At 45.3% G+C, this 23533-nt stretch overlaps 1 protein-coding gene across 1 annotated transcript in view; it reads left to right on the top strand.

The window, feature by feature from the left end:
* KALRN (kalirin RhoGEF kinase) overlaps window positions 1-23533 on the top strand; it is a 623278-nt gene that overhangs the window by 447258 nt on the left and 152487 nt on the right.

Genomic DNA, 23533 nt, shown 5'->3' with positions numbered 1-23533 from the left:
GTGTGTGTGTGTGTGTGTGTGTGTGTGTGTGTGTGTGTGTGTATGAATATTATTTGGCCCTGAACAAGGAAAGGTGTTCTGATACATGCTCCAACACAGATGAGCCTTGAGGACACTATGCTAAGTGAAATAAGCTTACATGTGGTACCTAGACTAGGCAAAATCAGAGAAAGAAAGTAAAATGTTGGCTGCCTGGAACTGGAAGGAGGAAAAACTGGGGAGTTACTATAATGGGTACAGAGGTTCAGTTTTACAAGACAAAGAATTATAGAGATGAATGGTGGTGATGGTTACATGGTATGAATGTATTTCCTATCACCAAACTGTATACTTTAAAAAAGTTAAGATTGGAAATTTTGTCATGTATATTTTACCACAATTAAAAAATTGGAAAAAAGGGACTTTAAAAAATAGATCCTAAGATATTTAAGATTTAATACCAGTTTCAAAAGAAGAAAGACCCTGTTCTTGTTGTCCTTTTCATTGGCAGCGCAGTGTCACCGCATCAAACTGCCTAGTTGCCAGGCAGTGGTGAATTTAAGCAGTGACTTCACCTGGACTCCAGTATAAAGGAGGGTTGTTGTGGGGGAGGAGTGTGGAGGGTGAGTGCCTCCAGGAAAATGCAAAATCACTACATCCCCTTCACAAAGGAAATTTTGTACACTCATGGTGGGGGAGGGGGTGTCCTGGAGACAAAAGCTCCCCGGTCTGGATCCATGTTAGACACAGCTAAAGGGAGGGAGGGAGCGTCTCGAAGCATCCCTCAGTGGTCTCAGAGCCTAATGAAGGCTTTCTTGGGGAGACAGGGAGCCGGTGGAGGAGAGTGGTGGAAACGCAGTTCAGGAAGGTCTTGGCAGGGGGATGGAGCTGCGAGAATGTGGAGTACATCCTTGCCCACGTATGCGGGGGGAGATGTGTCTGTGGGCCTGGGACAGGCATCTGGGGATTGCATTCTATCCTGGCTGTAAATCCAGAGGCCAGGTGTACTTAATACATACGTGTTGAATGAATGAGTAACTGAGGTCAGCCTCAAAGGAGAAGCATTTCTACCTTTAAGTCTACCTTAGACTAACTACTTTGGTTTCTTTAGACACCAAGTTGGTGCGAAGGTGATCAAGACTATTTAGAAGTGGAAACACAGAGAGGGGTACCTTTTTGTACCTGGTCGGGGTGGGGAGAGGTGACTGTGTCTGGATTGGAATTCAGTGTGGGGAGCGGGGCCTGTGGGTGTTCATGGGGACTCCCCTGCTTTGATGCTGAGTACGAGTTTGCTCTCCCACTTGTATACCAAAGTTTTTAGCTCAAGCAGGGGACTCCAACCATTGCAGTAATTAAGAGCTCATCCTCCTCCCTGTGTACGAAAATTGGGGGCTGGGAGCCCTCCCACAGGTGCCATTGCCAAGTTTTCTATAACTTGCCCAAATGCCAACCCAGTTTGCATCTTTTCCTCAGGATGTGAACATACCTGCTCTCCCCCTCGGTGCTGCTCTAGGAGCCCTTTCTAGGATGATGTGTGCTCCTGGGTGCCATCAGCTTTCTCACTAAGTCCTCCCCTCACTTCCGTTGTTGTTCCGTCCAGGATGTATTTGATGTCCAGCTGGCCCGTTCAAGCTGCTAAACTCCTAATCATAGGGAAGAAAGGCTTGTAAAATTTTTAAAGATGTCTAAATTGGTTTTTCCTCTGCTTTCTCAAAAACTATATGGATGGTTGCTCTCAACCTATATTTGGGGCAGCTGATTTGTATTTAAAGGAGAATAAAATTCCCATCTCTCCCCAGATCTTGGAGGGTCTGTGATCTTGCTTTTGCCTTCCGCCATAGCTGTTAAATCTTACTCTAGCCCAGATGTTCTAAATGGACTTAATACTCTTCCTTACTGTTTGTCCCCAGCTCCTGCGACTATCAGCAGGACGTCAAAAGTGTCCAATTCTGCTGAATCGTGACTGCTCAGAGTCCCTCAGCAGGACGGTGGGACAAGAGGGCATATGGGGGAATGTCCCAAGTGCCAGAGATCTTCTACACGACACTGTGCCTATCACTGCAATACTGAATTGTGCAGCTAAACATGTCTTAGGAGGGCAGACTTCGTGTTAACTGTCCTTGCCACACACACACAACTGTGTTGAATAATGGGTTGTGGGGAGGAGTGCCTGGAAGTGAGTGAGAGGCTTTGGTGATGCTCCCAGGGTTCTTTGCTGGGGTCTGGGCGCTGATTACACAGATTCGTTCAGTTTGAGAATATTCTTTGAGCTGATAGATGCACTTTATATTGTTAAAAGTTTTAAGATAAAATGAATAATTTCTCTCTCTAAAGAAAAGAGACTGTTGGAATTCCCTGGTGGTGCAGTGGGTTAAGGACCTGGCACTGTCTCTGCAGTGGCTGGGGTTGCTGCTATGGCACAGGTTTGATCCCTGGCCTGGGAACTTCCACATGCTGTGAATACAGTGAAGGAAGGAAGGAAGGAAGGAAAGAAAGAGAAAGGAAGGAAGGCAGATAATAATGACAATAGTAGTAATAACAGGAATAGCCATTAATTGGATGTCAGGTGCTTCACATGCATTATAATCTTTAATCAAAATAATAACTTAATATCAGTACCTCAATATTTCTGATGAGGGAACTAAAGCTTAGACAGGCCTTGTATCTTCAACATTTCCAAGGAAACATAGCAAGTCAGTAGAACCTGGATTCAGACCCAGACTGCTGGGTTCAAAATCCAGTCTCTAAACCACCATGCTGTCCTCCAGTGAACTCCTAGCTACCAGGTCCCTCACCCACCCACCCCTGCCCCACTATCACCACTACCAACTGAAACCTACGTTTTGGGTTATATACTGACATATTTTGGAATGAGGAAAAAAAACCCAAGAAGCTGAAACTTATGAAGAAATATGCTATGACAGGGCACACACTCACCACCCTTTTGGCTGGTACCAAACACAGAGTTCTGGGATGCCCCATCGCCAAAACACCATGGAATCGGAGAAAATTGCTAAAACTGAGAGGGCACTGAGAGGAGTTTCCACTGTGGCGTAATGGAATCGGCAGCTTTTTTACAGTGCCGGGGGTTCAATCACCAGCCCAGCACAGTGCATTAAAGGATCTGGCCTTGTCACAGCTGTGGCATAGTTCTCAACAGTGGCTCATATCCCTGTCCCAGAAACTCCATATGCCATCAGGTGGCAAAGAGGAAAAAAGGGGAAAAAAAAGGAGGAGGAGAAGGAGAGGGAGAGGAAGAGAAGAAGAAAGTACTCTAAAAATGACTACTCCAGAACTAAGCCAATACAATAAGTTGTCTAATATATCCATATACACAGGCCACCTAAACCAAAGCCTCTGTCCTTCTGACTGCTGGGGTATCAGGCACAATGGACAGACTTGTTCATCCTGTGGAGGGCAAAGCCCCCTGCACAAACCGCTGCCAAAGAACGTGAGAGGCGTGAGCTGTGCTCACCCCTCCACAGTGGGGAAGACGAGTCTGCAGCAGGAGGGGCAGCTCCCGGCTGGAGGGTCACCCACTAACAGCAGTCCAGAGGCAGACATGACCAGGATTTAACCTGGGCACCAGCAAGAGACCAAGCAGAGAAAAATCTCTGGACAGGTAATAGAAGTTGGGTTGGACAAGTGAATGGGAGGATTATGAGGGGTTGGAGAGGATGAAGCTGGTAGGATTTGAAGGGGCAGACACGGCAGAGTCAAGGTGAATCTGAAATAATAAAAGCGTGATGATGAGGCTGGAGCATGGCAGAGAAGAGACATGAGGAGACACCCACAGAAGTGCAACAGGGGTGGTGAGGGCTGAATTGGCGAAAAGCTGTCCAAGACAAGATTTTTCATAACCTGGCAGGTCCAGGAGACAAATTACACAGAAGGGATGGAGAAGAGAGTCACCAGTGACTGCAGTTTTATCCAAGAAGGTTTTGGCATTTGGATGGGAAGGTAGTTGTGATGGGTTGAAGGGTAGAGGAGGGAGCAGAGAGGGAGTGGGATAGGGAGGAGGAAGAGGACAAGTGTACATGTGATAGAAACACACTCTGGCCTGAAAACCAGCAAGACTGGGCTCTGACACTGTTTTTGTGATCATGTCATGTAACTTGTCCTGGTCTCTGCTTTCTTATTAGGGATTTCATCCAGGAGACATTCATTGAGTGCCAACTGTGTGCCAGGCACTAAGCCACCATCCACCTGGTGTTTCCCACATGTGCCCCATCCGTCCTGTACAAGCAAGCCAAGTGTGGGCTTTCCTTTAGTCTGTCCTAGCTTTTGCTTCCCTCTAGTGGCCACTTCAGGTCATTACAGGTGTGCTTTTGCTCTTCTGTTCCCAGACCACTGCTTTGAACTGAAAGTTGAGGTAAGACAGAGCTGGAGTCTCAGATCACGCAGAGGTGGCAGGGAGTACTTAGTAAGCGGTGTCCAGAGGGCACTCTCTGATGAATGGTAACCAGACAGGGAGGCAGTGATGAGGAAGATAGAGTGTCATGAACCAGACAGCAGACATGGGTGGCCGTCAATCCCAGAACAAAACCATCAACAGCAGGAGATAGAAGCAGAAAATCCCACTAGGACTCACCCAGTGGTTGGTGAACCCGGGCAAGTAAGGACTGTGGGATTCCAGCTTCACACCAAAGTGGGGAGGATAGGACCAGAGATAAGGGGAAATCCTAATGGCCATTCAGTGATGATAAAGACTCAACAGCTCTTAGGGAAGCTGCTGTAAGGCTCCAGGAACTCTTTCTATCGCTGCTGCCCTCTCCTTGCTGGGCACATGTCCTGCATCATTCATCTGCAGAGCCAGCATCTTCTTCAGCTCCCACCGCCAGGGTGGGGCCAGCGTGGTTGGAGGCAACCTGGTGGTAATGGGGCTGGGCGGGCCAGCATAGAAAAGAGGCGGGTGCTCTGGGATCCCCCCCATGGGCAGGTAAGCAGGAGTGATGTTTTTGTCCACTGTCCTAGCCTAGAGAGGGGCCGAGGCGAACAGTAGAAACAGCTCAGAGCAGACACAAGCATGGCAATGTCTACAGGGCAGTGATGGAGGAGCAGGTCACCTCTGACGGACCCGATCCTCATGCCTGGACCAGCACCTCACCTTTTCCCTCTCGTCACACTCAGCTGCTTGTGTGATGTGTGTTCCCCAGTAGACAGTAAGCTCGGTGAGGGCAGGTCTTCTGCCTTGCTGCTCTGTCCCCTGTGCCCTGCGCCCCACGCAGTGGCTGCCTGGAGAGTGAGCGAATAAGCATGGATGAGATAACTGCATTCCTAAGACTTGGAGTCCTGCCTTTATGATTTGCTGTCACGTGACCCTGAGCCAGTCATTCCCCCTCATTGAGCCTCCATTTCCCTATCTGTAAAATCAGGGATCTGTGAGGATCAGATAATGTCTGTGAAAGTGTTTTATACATGGTAAAGGGCCATACAAATGTGAATTATTATCTTATTCAGCTCAAAAATGAGAAATTACCAAGATGTCCCCCAGCATCTCTTTTGGTCCAGGAGACAGTCACTGTGGGTGTTTGCTCTCTGAGTCAAAGCATTTAGAATGTGCTTCTTCTGAACATGAATTCACCTCCAGCTCACCAGTGGCAGGCTGGCCCCCTTGCTGAGATGGGCCCCTCTCTCGGGGGGTGAGCAGATAACCCCTGAACTCCACCCACGCCCTCTTCCTAATTCTGCCCTGGCAGACGCGTTGCCTGCACTCAGATTACCCAGAAATAATCAGGCTGACTGGTGTCTCCCGTCAACCTGGGGGAGGGGGTAGGCTCTTTCCAGGGATTATTCTGCCTGGAAATCACACAAGTTTCTATGTGTGAATGGACACCTCCACCTCCACCCTGTCACTGCAGTGTGAATGTGTTATCCACCCTGATTTGGCAAAGAGTTCTAAGAAATCCCTTCCTGGCTTGAAGTCCATCTGTTACATCTCCAGGAGGCCTGGTGTAGGAAGAGGAGTGAAGTTCACATCCATGGCCCCACAAAGGAAAACTGTAGCCCAAATCACAGCCTAAGCCTTTTAACCTGGGCTTGGGAATATATGATTGCTTTTAATTTGTTTTTCCAACCTACCAGTTTCTTTCAATATGTGTCATTAAGGATGCTTTAAAAATGGATTTCTATTCCCTGCATACAAAGCATCAATACGGAAAGCATGTCTCTGGTACATGGCAAGTTACAATTGTTGGATAAAGAGGTAACATTCACTGAACATGTAATGCATGTCAGTATTACCTGTGTTGACTCGTGTAATCCTTGCCGTAACTCTATTTGGTGGGAGTTAGTAATATCCCTATTTTATAGATGAGGAAAGTGAGCCAAAGCCAAGCTAATTAACTTGCCTGTTAATTAGGTAGTAATGGTGGAGACAGATTCAAACCTAGCAGTCTGACTGTAGGCCCAGCGACCCACGTGGGAAATGGTGACTCAGGTGCGAATAACTGAGGTTTGATAGCATTTTGCATTTTTGTGAAATCCTCTCTGGTGCTCGCCCAGATTTCCCCTGAAGTTTAACTTTTCAGTGCTGCACAACCTGTACAGGGCACAATTTGCAGGAACGCCTGGGGGCCGCCCATAGCTTCTTATCCACCTGCAGAGTTGCTCTTTGTAAACTCTTGCTTCTCCCAGCCACTCTCCTCCCTCTGGTGCAAATAATCTGGGGGTTTTCAGAGCCATTCCCCAGGGCTCTTTCCCAAGCTCTAACAAGAGCGTGCCTCCCTGCCCAAGCCTGGTTGGATCAGCAGTATAGACAGCCTCAGACAGGCACAGAGGAGAAACCTTATATTCCCCTCCTCCCTTCCTGGAGAGTTCTGACCAGCAACTGGTCAGATTCATGTTGAAAAGCAAATGAATAAATGTTAAGCCTGATCTGAAGCCCTGCAATGTCCCCCCTCCGTGTTAACTGTGCTCAGAAGCAAGTTTGGATCCTCCTCTGGGTGGATCGTGTCCCTCTGTTAGGAGCCTACAGTGGGTGGGCTGTAGGCTCCTAATATCTCTGAGCTCCATCCATTCTTGTTCCTTTTCTCCATTTTTTCTCCATTTTTCTTTCTCACTTGAGTGAACACATTAAAGCATAAATTTCAGGATTGCAGATGACCAAAACTGGAAGAATCTCCGCTCTGATAGATGAGAGAGTTAAGAACACTCCGCTTTAGCTAGAAAATCTCATGTAATGAAGATAAATAGAAAATGCTCTGGAGTTCCCGACGTGGCTCAGTGGTTAACGAGCCCAACTAGTATCCAGGAGGATTTGGATTCAATCCCTGGCCTCGCTCACTGGGTTAAGGATGTGGCATTGCCGTGAGCTGTGGTTTGGTCACAGATGCAGCTTGGATCCCACGTTGCTGTGGCTGTGGTGTAGGCCGGCAGCTACAGCTCCGATTCCACCCCTAGCCTGGGAACCTCCATATGCTACGGGTTCAGCCCTAAAAAAAGAAAAAGAAAATGCTCTGAGTTTAAATCCCAAGGCTCCAAGTAGAAAAAGGCAGGTGAGCAGGCTTGCAAAGACCCTGAGAATCAGATTGGGGTTTACAGCAGGCTCTGCTTAATGGATGTCAACAGCTTGACTTAACTAAGAGACTCTCAGACCGCAGTGACAGGGATCTAGTGTCCACTCGTGGGAAGCAAGCATGTGCCTTACTCTGTGCTAGAAGACTTCATCTGGAGGGTTGGGTTCAGTTCTAGGGGCACCCTGTGAGGCAGGACAGGGTCACACTGAAGTTTTTCCAGAAGGACATGAAGAAAATTTTGGAAACCATACATTCTAGAGCCATTTGAAGGTATGTTAGAAAAAGGGAAGACTTAAAAAATCCTTGATTGGAGTTCCCGTCGTGGCGCAGTGGTTAACGAATCTGAGTAGGAACCATGAGGTTGAGGGTTCGATCCCTGACTTCGCTCAGTGGGTTAAGGATCCGGCATTGCCGTGAGCTGTGGTGTGGGTTGCAGACTCGGCTCGGATCCTGCATTGCTGTGGCTGTGGTGTAGGCCGGCAGCAACAGCTCCAATTAGACCCCTAGCTTGGGAACCTCCATATGCCACAGGAGCAGCCCTAGAAAAGGCAAAAAGACCAAAAAAAAAAAAAAATCCTTGATGGGGTTTCCTATTGGCTAAGTGGTTAAGGATCTGAGTGTGGTCACTGCTGTGGCTCAGGTTTGATCCTTGGTCCCAGAACTTCCACATGCTGCGGGTGCAGCCATTAATTATTAATTAATTAATTTAAAATTAATCCTTAGACTCCACATAGGTGAAGCTCTGTTGAAGATTTCTTCTGTACTACCCTAGAGGGTAGACTGAGAACTGTGAATGAAAATTACCAAAAACAAGGAAAGTGTTCTTAAAACCACAGCTCTCTACCAGGAAGGAACAGTGCCATAAAGCAGAGAGCTGGATATCTTTCAGAGGGCCCTGCCTTGAGTAGAGTCAGAGGAGAAGCCCACGAAGACCCTGGGTTCCTGTGATCTGTGATCTTGCTGCCTCTCCAGCCGTGTCCCCTGCAGCATGGATTTGAAAGCCCTCCTCCTGCACTGACACTGCTCCACCTATGGATGCATCCGGTGGGAGCATGGTCTTCAAGCCTCGTGTTGTTCTACTAGAGCGATGCAGTCATCAGTCTAGCAAGGTTTAGGGAAAGGTGTCCAGAGCCTAAATTTGAAAACCCAAGTCTGGTCTTGATCCACTACCAACTAGCTTGGGATCCTTCGTTTTGCCGCATGTGAGTTAGGAGGGTTGGATAATCTCTGACTTAACTATTTACTCACTAACACACTCATTCGTGCAACAGACGCTTACTGAGTATCCACTGTCCTCCAGACATTGTCTTCCTTAGATATGTCCCTTTCTCTTTCGGGGATTCATGTTCCTCATCTGAAAAATAGGATGATTAGATAAGATGAACCCAAACTCCTTTCACTTCTAATAGGCCGTGAATCCACCTAACAGTTCCATCATTATCACAGTCCACACATCATTGTATTGGCTAAAAGGTTATCGTCTATGTCTTAGACAGATGCTTTGCTCAAAGTAAAAACCGTTTTGGGAGTTCCTGTTGTGACTCAGAGGAAACAAATCTGACTAGGATCCATAGGTTGCAGGTTCCATTCCTGGCCTCACTCAGTGGGTTCAGGATCTGGCATTACCATGAGCTGTGGTGTAGGTCGCTGATGTGGCTCGGATCCCGTGTTGCTGTGGCTGTGGTGTCGGCCGGCAACTGTAGCTCTGATTTGACCCTTAGCCTGGAAACTTCCATATGCTGTGAGTGTGTGGCTCTAAGAAGACAAAAATAAATAAATAAATAAATAAAAGCCATTTGGTGGTTTAGGCATTTCTCCAATCTATCCACCTTTTATTTCATTTTTTAAAATGGGAAGGAATTCATTTTACTTTGTATATATCAAAAGCATATCACATTAAGAGAAAAAAATAAAGAGAATAAAAGAAAAATTGGAACAACAACAAATGCTAATTATAATAGTTAATACTCACTGGATGCTGACTGAGGCAAGCTTTTGAGTCTTTAAAAGTCTGAAAATGCTTTTAGTGTACCCTTCGGCGTGATGATGGTTGGGCATAGAACTCTCGGCTGGAAATTATTCTCATTTAGAATTTTGTAGAAATTGCTCCATTTTCTTTTATGTTTAATGTTGTTGAAATCTGCTGTCATTATGGTTTTCGATTTGTTGGTTGTTACCTGGCTTTCTTTCCTCCTCTCTGAAAGCTTTTAGAACACACCTTTCACTGCCAGTGTGTTCCAACACTGTGCTTTCGAGTGAGTCTATTTAAAATTAATGGCAGCAGGCACATAGAATGTCCTATCAGTTTGGCCATTCATGCCCTTGAGTCCTGGGAATTTTTCTTTAGAACTTATTCCTTTCCACTCTATCTAAAACTTATTAGATTGGTTTTCTAATTCTCCTCTATTTTCTCTCATTTTCCTTTCTTGATGTTCTTATTCTACTTTGTGGAAAATGTGACTCTATCTCCAACCCATGTATAAAATGTTTCTTTTCAACAGTACCTTTCATGTCTAAGAGCTCTTTCTCAGTCTGCAAGTTTTGCTCTTTCTGTAGCAGCTTGTGCTTTTTTTCATGGATAAAATATCTTCTCTTTTCTCTCAGAGGATATTACACTGCTATTGAAGCTTTATTGTCCTGCTTGCATTTTCTTTCCTTTGAATTCTTGGTCCTCTCTCTTTGCCTAGTTTGGTCTCTGTCAGAGAGACGTCTCTGAAAAGTCTGATGATCCTTAGCTGAATCATATTCATATTTCTGAATGAGGCACCAAGAACGTGAATTGGATACTCTGTAATGGGAAGAGCTTATTGACTGGTAGGTATCACTGGCGGGGCACTGGAGCTTTGGAAGAGCCATCTCCAAATGCCAGGATGTGAATATCTGTACGTCTTTTGGTTTCTCCAATGAAAGAGCCTCGAGGACTTCCTGTCATGGACCTGACTAGCATCTATGAGGATGTGGGCTCGATCCCTAGCCTTGCTCAGTGGGTTAAGGATCCAGCGTTGCTGTGAGCTGTGGTGTAGGTCACAGACACGGCTCGGATCCCGAGTTACTGTGGCTGTAGTGTAGGCCAGCAGCTACAGCTCTGATTGAACCCCTAGCCTGGGCACCTCCATATGCCTCAGGTGTGGCCATAAAAAGATAAAAAGACTCCCCCCCAAAAAAAGCCTCTTGAATCTGCTGAAAATGTTTCTATTTGGCTGCCAGTATCCTGGGAGCCAAGAGGGACAAGGATGTGGTCATCTCCTTAGTCTGCGTGTAGATATTGAGTGGATTTCAATTTTTCAACAAAGTGTGCATGGAGTAGAGGGGGAACTAGGGATCTGCTTCCTTTATAGACTTACAACCCATCTTCCCTCTTTAGCCCACCTGTTCTCCTAACCTCAGTGCTGCCTGCTGCTTCTGCTTCCTGAGGCTTTCTGAGCACTGTGCAGGGCTAATTGGCATGAAGTGGAATCTCATCTCCCTTTTCTCCAAGTCAGATACCACTCTTGCATCTACTTTCTATAAATAAAATAAAAACAATATTGTGTAGCACAGGATCTCTATTCAATATTCTGTGATAACCTATGTGGGGAAAGAATCTGAAAAGAATGGATATATGTATAACTGAATCACTTTGCTATATACTTGAAATTAGCATTATAAGTTGGCTACACTCCAATATAAAATTAAAAAAAAAAATTTCTGGTCACGCCCATGGCATGTGGAAGTTCCCAGGCTAGGGACTGAATCCGAACCACAGCTGTGACCTACACTGCAGCTGTGGCCTACACCATAGCTGCATCAATGCCGGATCCTTAATCTACTGTGCCAGGCCGGGAATTGAACCCACACCTCAGCAGCAGCCCAAGCTGCTGCAGAGACAATGCCAGGTCCTTAATCTACTTCACCACAGTCGGAACTCCCAAAATTAAAAAAAAAAAATCAATTTAAAAAAATTTTTTAATTTTATTTTTTTTAATTTTTATTATAGTTGATTTATAATGTTCTATTTCTGCTGTATAGCAAAGTGACCAGTCATACATATATACACGTTCTTTTTCTCACATTATTCTCTATTACAAGTGACTAGATATAGTTCCCTGTTCTATATAGCAGGATCTCATTGCTTATCCATTCCAAATGCAATAGTTTTTATCTACTAACCCCAAACTCCCAGTCCATCCCACTTCTTCCCCCTTGGCAACTACAAGTCTGTTTTCCATGTCCATTAGTTTGTTTCTTTTCTGTAGATAGATTCATTTGTGCCATATATTAGACTCCAGATGTAAGTGATGTCATATGGTATTTGTCTCTCTCTCTGACTTACTTCAGTTAGTATGAGAATCTCCACTTCCATCCATGTTGCTGCAAATGGCACTATTTTGTCCTTTTTATGGCTGAGTAGTATTCCATTGTGTATATGTACCACATCTTCTTAATCCATTCATCTGTTGTTGGACATTTAGGTTGTTTCCGTGTCTTGGCTATTGTGAACAGTGCTGCAGTGAACAGAGGGGGTGCATGTATCTTTTTCGATGAAAGTATTTTCTGGGCATATGCCCAGGAATGGGATTACTGGATCACATGGTAGTTCTATATTTAGTTTTCTGAGGTCCCTCCGTACTGTTTTAGTGGTTGTACCAATTTACATTCCCACCAACAGTGTAGGAGGGTTCCTTTTCTCCCCACCCTCTCCAGCATTTATTCGTAGACTTAAGAATTATGCCCATTCTGACCAGTGTGAGGTGGTACCTCATTGTAGTTTTGATTTGCATTTCTCTCATAATTAGTGATATTGAATATTTTTTCATGTGCCTGTTGGCTATCTCTATTTCTTTGGAGAAATGTCTATTTAGTTCTTCTGCCCATTTCTCTATTGGGTTTTTGGTTTTGTTTTGGCTGTGGAGTTGTATGAGTAGTTTGTATATGTTGGAGATTAAGCCCTTGTTAGTTGCATCATTTGAAATATTTTCTCCCATTCTGTAGGTTGTTTTTGTTTGTTTGTTTCCTTTGCTGTGCAAAAGCTTTTAAGTTTGATTAGGTCCAATTGGTTTGTTTTTATTTTTATTTCTATTGCTTTGGGAGACTGACCTAAGAAAACATTTATATGGTTGATGTCAGAGTGTTTTGTCTATGTTCTTTTCCAGGAGTTTTATGGTATCTTGTCTTATGTTTAAATCTTTAAGCCATTTCGAGTTTATTTTTTATACATGTTGTGAGGGTGTGTTCCAGTTTCATTGATTTACATGTAGCTGTCCAGTTTTCCCAGCACCACTTCCTAAAGAGACTGTCTTTTTCCAATTTTATTTTCTTACCTCCTTTGTGGAAGATTAATTGACCATGGGTGTCTGGGTTTATTTTGGGGTTCTCTATTCTATTCCATTGGTCTGTATGTGTGTTTCTTTATCAGTACCAAACTGTCTTAATTACTGTAGCTTTGTAATATTGCCTGACATCTGGGAGAGTTATGCCTCCTGCTTGGGTTTTTTTTTTTCCCCCTCAAGATTGCTTTGGCAATTCTGAGACAGTGTCAGAGACAAATGCCAGAGATAATGCCAGGTCCTTAATCTGCTGCACCGTAGTGGGAACTCCTAAAATAAAATTTTTTAAAAATTTTTAAATAAATGAAAAAGGTTTTAAATTTTAATGTTGACTTCTCTTGTCTACTATATCTCCCATTTCTTTGTTTCTGTAGATTTAAAACTTCTCCCCCTTATTTTTTTGTATGATTTTTAGTTTTTCTATTATAGTTGATTTACAATGCCCATTATGTTGTTTTTGTCAAATTTAGGAATTAGTATAGAGATATGGCCATTGATTAAATGACAAGATAATTTTGTTGTTGTTGTAAGATAATTTTTTGAAAAGGATCTTAGAACATAAACCCATAAACAGTGGAGTCAAGAAGACACTGACAGGAATAGGTAGCCTGCCAATGAGAGACCTCTCGGGCATTGTAACTAGACATCTCAGCTCCATATCAGACAATATCTTGTGGAATTTATTCACTTGTGTGTTCAGTAGGTGTTGATCACCTGCCATGTACCAGGCATCCCTCTAGACTCCTGGATCTTGCATTCTGATGTGAGATATGACAACCAATAAGTTAACAAATAAGCAAGGCAATATGTTAATGAGAAGTGCTCCAGAAGGTCAAATAGGGTTGTGTGTTAAGGGTAAATATAGAAACTTTTCTGGGAGGTCCCTGGTGGCCTCGTGGTTAAGAATCCAGTGTTGTCACTGCTATAGTTCAAGTCACTGATGTGGCAAAGGTTTGATCCCTGACCCAGGAAATTCTGCATGCTATGGGCATGGCCAAAAAAAGAAAGAAAGAAAGAAAAAAGAAACTGTTCTGCTCATAATTTTTTTTTCTTTATTTTCCCACTGTATAGCAAGGGGGTCAGGTTATCCTTACATGTATACATTGCAATTACAGTTTTTTCCCCCACCCTTTCTTCTGTTGCAACATGAGTATCTAGACATAGTTCTCAATGCTATTCAGCAGGATCTCCTTGTAAATCTATTCTAGGTTGTGTCTGATAAGCCCAAGCTCCCGATCCCTCCCACTCCCTCCCCCTCCCATCAGGCAACCACAAGTCTCTTCTCCAAGTCCATGATTTTTAACTCAATGAATTTTATTATATTTATAGTTGTGCAACGATCATCACAACCCAATTTTACAGCATTTCCATCCCAAACCCCCAGCCCATCCCTCTGCTCATAGAATGTTAAAAGTAGGAGTTCCCATCGTGGCTCAGCGGTTAGTGAACCCTACTAGCATCCATAAGGATGTGGGTTTGATCCCTGACCTCACTCAGCGGGTTAAGGATCCATCGTTGCCATGAGCTGTGGTGTAGGTCGCAAATGCCACTGGGATCTGGCTCAGATCCCACGTTGCTGTGGCTCTGGCGTAGGCCAGCAGCTACAGCTCCAATTAGACCCCCAGCCTGGGAACCTCCCATATGCCACGGGGGCGGCCCAAGAAATGGCAAAAAGACAAAAAAAAAAAAAAAAAGTAGAAGGGGCTTTGGAGTCCAATTTCCTCATCTTAAGAAAGAGGAAATTCAGGTATGGCGAGGGGAAGGGATCTTCCCAGTGTCACTCCAGCACCAAGGTCTCCCATGTCCTGCTCCTGCTTGCTTCCCACTATTAATCACTATGCAGTTGAGGGACCTTCACTGACCGCAGGCCGCCCTCCACCTCAGCACCATGGAAGACAACTAAACCAAGCAACCCCTCAGTTGCAGTCAGCAGCAGCCCCAGCTCCAGCAAACAAAGATAAAGCAAATCATCAGCTTTAGACTTGTTTGGACCTGGCAGCTCCACAGGCCATCAATGTGCAAATTGAAGATGACCCAGAGGTCCCCAGCAGTGTCCCTCAAATGCCCAGACAGAGTGTCACTCCTCTGCCTCAAAACATTAACAAAAGAGGGAGTTCTTGTTGTGGCGTAGCAGAAATGAATCCGACTAGTATCCACGAGGATACAGGTTCGATCCCTGGCCTCACTCAGTGGGTTGGGGAACCAGCATTGCCATGAGCTGTGGTGTAGGCTGGCAGCTGCAGCTTCAATTCAACCCCCTGCAGGTGCAGCCCTAAAACAACAACAGCAGCAAAAAAAGTTAACAGAAAGAACTGAGAGGAATTCCCTGATGGTCTAGTACTTTGACTACTGCAGCCTGCATTCAATCCCTGGTCTGGAAACTGAGATCCCATATTAAGCCACTGCATGCTACACGCAAAAATAATAAATAAATAAATAAATAAATAAATAAATAAATAAATAAGATAAAAACAGAGCCCCAAACTCCAGTAAAGGGACCCAGTTTCAGGAGAGCTCATCTGGGTTTCACCGCAGTGTGGGGGCAGAGGTTGACAGGGACAGATTGTGAAGCCTCTACACTGAGGCATCCACAGCAGCTTTCCTGAAGCTCCCACAGTGGTCCTGGAGCAAAGCTGGGAACTATCCATCCATCCACCATCCTGAAAGTATTATGCCTCCTAAGAATATTTGCATTTTTTCCCCATTACATTGTTGACTTGTCTTATAACAAGTTGTTATTGTTGTTGTCTTTGTTACTTTCATTATAAATAACTGAGGTAGAGAATATTGGGCAATAGTGGAAATTAGCAAGGGGGGGTAGGAATTACCCAGATTCCCCACAACAAAGCCAATTTTAACATTTTGATGAATTTCCTTCCCGTTAGTTTCCTCTGAATAGAGTCGTGAAGTTGTTGATTACGTTCTTCACACAGTTATATAAACAACTTTACATCCTGTCTTTTTTTCCTTTTTTGCTCTGGATGCAATAAGCAATCTGTCAGCTATTATAAAGCGTCGTAACTATCTGGTGGCTGCATAATTAAGTGTTCACCTAGTGGATGTATCATAATCATAGAACCGTTTCCTTCCTGTTAGATTTGTATATTCTAGTGTTAGGGGCTTTTCAGTGTTGTCATTGTGAAATTTTTCTCATTAAAAAATAGTGTTGTGAACATTTTCATGCTTCAAGTCAGAGGAATACAGCGGTCTGTCATCTGTATGATGCTTCTGTCTTTCTGCTTGGAAGGGAATCGTAAATATGGTCCGCTTTGAGGCATCTCATGGTCAGGGACATGACATAATGAAATGAAATTAATCTCTGATGGTGGGCTCCAGTCACTGGCAGCAGTTGCAGGGGGTGTTGGCGGGAGAAGGACAATTTTGAATAGGAGTTGGCAGGCCTTCCCAGTATCCTTTAAACTGTACCAAGTAGACACCTTCCAGCTTCACATGGTCTAGATCAGCTTTGCCTCCTGAGTTGCTGTTCACATGCAGATGTCAGTTCACAGACGTCTAGCCTGGCACTGCCTGAGTGTTGATGAAGGATTAGATGGAGGGAGTTGGAGGGCAGGCAGCCAGGAGAGCAGAAGGTCTGACTTATTTGATGGGTGCTCTTGAGCAGGATTCCTTATCTGTCAGGGCATCAGATCCAAGAGCTTGGGAAAGCCGTGTGGGAAATGGATGTCCACAGTCATCAGCAGGCTTGGGTGGCAGGCGTTGTGCTCATTAGGCTCATGGGGAAGGAGAACCTCTTCAGATAGAGGCTTCATGGAAAGCAAGGCAGAATGGAAAGGCAGGGAGTTCCCGTTGTGGCACAGTGGAAACGAATCTGACTAGCATCCATGAGGATGCAGGTTTGATCCCTGGCCTCGCTCATTGGGTTAAGGATCCAGCTGTGATGTGGCTGTGGCCAGCAGCTGTAGCTCTGATTTGACCCCTACCCTGGGAATCTCCATATGCCTCGAGTGTGGCCCTAAAAAGACAAATATATATATATATATATGTTTTATTATTATTCAGGTATAATGTGACCAGAATGACTGCCATTAAAAAAAAAAAAAAAAGCTTATTATTCACAGTTCCCAAGAGGAGGGGGCACATGCCCTGAGGGGCGCGTGGGGAAGCACCAGGGTCAGTCAGGAGGCAGAGGGAGCAGAAGGAAAATGTGGACTGGAGCCTTGATTGGTTTACAAGGGAAGGAAGAGGTGAGGCAAGTTAAGCAGGCTTAGGATTCGTGTAGTTTAAATGATTTCAGGGGGCGTAGGAGCTGTCCTGAATTGTCTGGTACTTGGCCCCTTGGTGACTAGGGCAGGGGAAGAGGTGGCCTTGAGGTGAGAGTCCAAGACAGGAGGTAGCTGGGGGTATGGGCTCTGGAATGATTGATTTGTGTATAAAAGATGTACTCCTGGGTGGGATGTTAGCCATCTCTAGGAATTAGCTAACCCTGGGAGGGAAGTCTCTCCCCAGTCAGAGGGGCTCAAGATGCCAAGCAGCAAGGACCCAGAAAATAAGGAAACATAGTTAATATAAGAACTATCTGAAGGAGTGATGGCTGAGAATTTTCCAAATTAAGGACAAACCCCCAAACCACAGATCCAAGAAGCTCACAAAATACCAATTGGGATAAATGCCAAAAAGCTACATGTATGCATATCAAACTACAAAAATCAAACAAGAAAGCTATCAGGAGAAAGAAAATTTTACCTATAGAAAACGTAGAAAAAGAAGTGATAGGTTCCCTGGAGGATGGAGACAGACCCCACACCCCGAATGGGACTGTTGGCCTTGGAGACCTGCTGTGAACATGGGTACAGCCCAGCACAAGACCTACACCCTTTCCCAGAATGTGGAGCATAGATTAACCACCGACAAGGATTAACTGCCTTCTGTCACTGGCTCGACCACCTACCCCTCCCCACCTACTGCTCCCTTGGCCTTCCCTCCTCCTTCTTTGTCATTCCTGCCACATGTTTCTGCCATGAACTCCAGCCACAGGTCCTTTATAAGCTTAGCACCTCCTCACAGTCACAGCTGGCACCATCTTGAGCTCAGCCCGTGCCCCTCTGATGCCTTAATAAATCTCTTTTTTGCTTTTCCAAAAAAAAAAAAAAGGATCCAGCTGTGAGTTGTGTAGGTTGCAGATGCGACTCAGATCCCGCCTTGCTGTGGCTGTGGTGTAGGGCAGCAGCCATGGCTCCGATTAGACCCCTAGCCTGGGAACCTCCATATGCCGTGGGTGCGGCCCTAAAAAGCAAAAAAAAAAAAAAAAGGGCAGGAGAGAGTCTTAATTTTCCATTAGTGAATCTGGGGTCCCACCACCCCCTTTTTTTTTAATAGAAAAAGCACGTGTGCTGACTTGGAGAACCCTTAAAGGTGTCTGCATTCCCTAGAGAGCTGGGGCTAGTTCTTCTAGTTGGTCAGAGTCAGGGCAAGACTCCATTAAGACTTTTTTTAAAAGAAAAAAGTATTCATTTATGTAATAATGCATGACATAATAATTATGTGATAATTCATTACATAATCATTACATAACAATATACAGACCTATGTACATCTAGTACAATCTACTCCCAGACAAATTTTTAATCAAATTTATTTCTCTTTCCTATTTCTTCTCTACTCCCAACTTTCCCTTCAAAATTTAAATAACAATAACTTATTAATACTGCTAGAATTTATTTTTAAACCAACATTCGGAAAGCTAACTCCGCTCAAGGCAGTGTCCTAAGTGCTTTAAAAGTATTTTTAAAGTATTACCTCATCTAACACTTTAAAAGTATTGTCTCATTTAATCTTTATAGCAACCTATGAAGTAGGTGATTACCCCCATTCTACAGATGAGCAAACTGAGGCCAAGATGTTTAATAACTTGCCCCTGGTCCCACAGCTGGTGAGGGGCTGCAGAGCCCCTGCCCTTACCACTAGGCAATGCTGCCTGGGGAGAATCGGGTTAGCGGAACACACAGAAGCAGAGGCCCTGAGGTGACCACAGTGGAATGCTGGGTGGGGTATAGGCGTACATTTCTGAATGTCACTGGAAACCCTGCAGGGAACAATCATGTTCTATGATGTGGGAAAGCTCATGAAGTAATCCAGCTCACACTGTGTACACAAGAAGGAGATTCGGTTAATCTCCAAGTGGTAACCAAGCAAAAATGAACCAAAATGAAAGCAATAGTTTCTGGCGAATATGAGCAAGAACCAAGGGCGGTTCTGAAGTCTCCTGTGGCGTGTAGTGACATATGCTGGAAAGGAGGCGACATGGTGGTCACAGAGGAGCAGAAGGACTGTGAGGCCCTGAGGTGCTCCTCCTGCCCTCTGGGAAGCATCGCAGAGGATGGAGGATGGAAACCTGCCCTCCAGGGATTGGCAGGAGGGGAACCACTCTTTTTTTTTTTTTTTTTTTTTTTCTTTTTGTCTTTTTGCTATTTCTTTGGGCCGCTTCTGCGGCACATGGAGGTTCCCAGGCTAGGGGTCTAATTGGAGCTGTAGCCCCCGGCCTACACCAGAGCCACAGCAACGCGAGATCCAAGCCGAGTCTGCAACCTACACCACAGCTCATGGCAACGCCGGATCCTTAACCCACTGAGCAAGGGCAGGGACTGAACCCTCAACCTCATGGTTCCTAGTCGAATTCCTTAACCGCTGCGCCATGACGGGAACTCCCGGAACCACTCCTTTGAGAATGGCTATACACAGAAAGGAGGAGGCTGTGAAAGGAAGGGAAAGAATCAGACACTGGCTCAGGGACAATGGCAGGAGATGCAGGAAGCAGTTGGCATCCAAGAGGTTTAGCAGGTCTCACCCAGAGACTCACGCCACGGCCAGACTGCACCTGATTCCTGGAGTCGGGGACACTGTGAAGGGAGAAAGGTGAGAGATTACAGAAAAGGGGTTCAAGGTCAGAGAAGACTCCAACACACCTGAGCTCATGCTGAGCCTGTGCTGTCAGCTCAAGGTTCCCAGCATTTCTCCCACAGGAATAAGTTTGGGTTTAGAATCTGGAGCAGGATCAAACTCCTAGCTTGGAGGTTAAGCATCCACCGCAGAGAGTTTAAAAATATACAGTAAAACTACGATGTGGCCTTCGAGTATTGAACAGGGTATGGTCGCCCTTCCTGGTGTCCATCGAGTCACCTCTGACCTCTGAGGTGGTGGGAAATGGGGCTAAGAATGCCCATCACATGAGAAGGTTGTTCATTAAGAGGGTAACCAATGACCTGGTGGAAGAGACCCAATGTGTATCATGAAAAGACCAAAAGAATAGGCTACTGAGGGGTCATCTGAGAGAAACAGGGACCCTGCCAACAGAGGGAAAAGTCGAGTTTTTAATGTTTCTGTCAGTAAAAAGGGTCTTCACAGCAAGGCATGCTTCTCTCTTGAGAACTATTTAAAGAGAGCACCTGATCCTGGCTTTGTCTTTTCGTTGTTGTTGTTGGTATTAACCATTTCCTTTACCTTTGGTTGTTATTATTTTCTTATGTGCTTTTGTTCCCCCCAAGGAATATATTTTCTTCCTTTTTACATTATTGGATAGTGAAATAAATTTAGAAAATGAACACATATGAACCCAACTAAAAGGCACCTTTACTTGTGAATTTGGAAAATCTTTGTAATATAAAACTTAGATTGAGATTAGAACGCAGTGCACCTTCAAAACTATCTTGTCCAGGTGAGGGTAGCTCTCTTGATCTTCTACAGCAGCTGGTTTTCAATAGATGAGTATTTATTATTGAGTGAAGGTTTAAATATCCTAGCCTACCTCATTCATCCAAATAATCAAATCAGTGTTTAAAACTTGGGATTATCGGAGTTCCTGTTGGAGCTCAGCAGTAACAAACCTGACTAGGTTGCAGGTTCGATTCCTGGCCCTGCTCAGTGGGTTAAGGATCCCACATTGTCATGAGCTGTGGTATAGGTTACAGACACAGCTGGGGTCCCGCATTGCTGTGGCTGTGGCTGTGGGAACTTCCATATGTCATAGGTGCGTGCAGCCCTTAAAAAGCAAAAAAAAAAAAAAAAAAAAAAACAAGAAGAAGAAGAAGTATTACGATGATAAAAGAGCTCTTATATAAGTCTTTTTGGTGGATGTGTGTTGTCTTTTTTTCATTTTTTAAAGTTTTATTGAAGCATAGTTGATTTACAATTTTGTGATAATTTCTGCTGCGCAACAAAGTGATTCTGCTATGCATGCATTGAGAAGAATCTGAAATAGCTTTGTCTTCCTTGAGGATGAGCATAACTCAGCTCATTGGGGAGCAGGACATCTGATGTGCAGGGAAAGTCAGCAAGCTGCCTGCTGTCAGGGCTATAGGGGGTGACTTCAGAGGGAAGCCTGCAGGTGAAAGAGGGTGAGGCTGAGGTAAGACAGTCCTGATGGGTAGACGGCTGGCAGCAGGGGAAAGAGCAGACAGTTAAAGCATGCAGAGAAGGGCCAGGGTACCAAGGGGAACCAGGACATCCATCCCATATTTGACCCATAATGGGTTTGGCTGGATTAGAGCTTGAGCACTACAGAAATGCCCATCCATCACCTTCCACTTCCTACCTGGTCTGTGGACTGGGCAGCCTGTGGGAGGCAAACATCACCACCTAGTGGTGTTTCTCCTGAAACTGGATTTTTGAACTGAAGAAGCACACAGCCAGGCTCTATCCTCTCCTGCCCCCACCTTGGCCCCCCTTACCTGCCCATGGGTAAATCTGACTGTAACGCATCCAAAGGGTGGTGGGCCTTGTGTCTCATGACCCGCTGCACTGTTTGCAGCTGAGCCTCAGGCTCCCCTCTGTTTTGCCTCAAAGTCTGCAGAGGGCCACACCCCTCCCCAGAAAGGGGGCAGGTTACATTTCAGGCCCCATTCACCCTGGACCCCAGCACACATTTCACCCTCCATAGAGGCATAGAAGCTCAGGGACAGAACTTCTCAGAGTTAAGGAAATTTCCTGGTCACCTAGCCTAGCATCCTGCAGATGATCCGTTAGAGGAAAGTGGAATCAATTTAGTGGGCTGCCACCAGCAACTGAGAAAAAAAAACTAAAGAGAATATCAGGGTAAAATGTGTGTGTCATTGATACAGTCATTCCTCTGCAGTGTAGACTGGTCGAGATATACATTGCAACCCCAAAAGTTTAAGAGACCTAATGTAGGTCAAGCAAACCCTGAGAGGCCCAATAGCTCAGACCATTAATTTCTTCTCTCCACCTGCCTCCCCCCTCTTCCAACCACAAATATACCTAAGTATATGTGCTTCATTTGCCCTGTGGTATATGGTTTAAGGAGCATGGGATTTGCTGCCCAGGTCTGGCTTCAAGCCCAGCTGAATGACTATGGAAAACCATCTAGCCACTATTTCCCACACAGTCAACCAGGGACCCCTTTTCAGAATTATGAGTTTCAGAGGTAGGGGAAGTTCCTTGTTAAAAATATGCATTTCTTGGGAGTTCCCATTGTGACACAGCGGAAACAAATCTGGCTAGTATCCATGAGGATGTGGGTTTGATCCCTGGCCTTGCTCAGGGGGTCAGGGATCCAGAGTTGCCATGAGCTGTGGTGTAGGTCGCAGATGCGACTCAGACCCTGCATTGCTGTGGCTGTGGAGCAAGGTGGCAGCTGTAGCTCCAATTCAACCCCTAGCCTGAGAACTGCCATATATATACCATGGGTGTGTGTGTGTGTGTGTGTGTGTGTGTGTGTGTGTGTATACACACATACTTCCATATATATACCATATACCATGGGTGCAGTCCTAAAAAGCAAAAAAAAAAAAAAAAAAAAAAAAAAATTCTGAACCCTAACCCAGGCCTCCCGAATTGTAATCTGTGACTGGGGGCTGGAGCTGGGGAGGGGCCAGTTAAGCCACCAGCAATTTTGATAACCCCCTAGGTGACTTTGACACATACTCAATGTTCCAATCACTGATCCTGACATTTCTGAGCTTCAGTGTCTTGATCTAAGAGCTGGAGATGGTAATAACCCCTGGTTGTTATGAAGATGGAGCAGATAATTTATGTGAAGGTACTTTACACACTGGAAAAGCCCTCTTCAGACTTGAGGTGTTCCCATCCCACAGCATCCTTCTCTAGATGACATTTAGGGGAGATGGCACTGGGAGAGTGGGGTGGCGGGCTCTGTGTACCTCATGAGACCAGGAAAGTCAAATGGAGAAAATGAACCAAAAGCATGTTTATTTCTTCTCTCTCTTTCCTTCTCCCACCTTCTGCCCTACAGTTTCTCTTGATCTAACCCAGACGGCAGTACCGTGTCCACCTGTGGAAATGTGTTTAGGGTGGGCTCCGTGCTCCATGGTTGGTGATGGGGCGTATTGTGACCATCAGTCTGATGCATCAGGTTAACCTTTTCAAGCCCACTGCACCATTCAAGTTCCTTTAATAGGAAATCCTCACAGCCCTGAATGCTGAGCTCTTGATCCCAGGGCATATTGTCCATCCCCTACGCACCACGAGGTTCACTGTGCATACCATTCCGCAGAAGCCTCCCAGAACGTGTGTGAAATAGCTACCCAACATATCTGGACGAGTGCAGCAGTGCAGCCGCTGGCACAGACAGTGCAGCCCTGAAGGCTTAGCCCAGAGAGGTGCAGCCTTGCAGGGAGCCGAGAAAATGCAGGAACGCAAAACAAGGACCTTGCCTGACGGCAGAAAAACCTGAAGGCAGGTTCCTAACCAAGGAAGGGAGCTCACCTGAACGGTACAAGCCGAAGGTGGGCTTCTGGT

Source organism: Sus scrofa, chromosome 13, assembly GCF_000003025.6.
Source record: "Sus scrofa isolate TJ Tabasco breed Duroc chromosome 13, Sscrofa11.1, whole genome shotgun sequence".
NCBI classification, from domain to species: domain Eukaryota; kingdom Metazoa; phylum Chordata; class Mammalia; order Artiodactyla; family Suidae; genus Sus; species Sus scrofa.
This window is presented reverse-complemented; position numbering and strand designations above follow the sequence as displayed.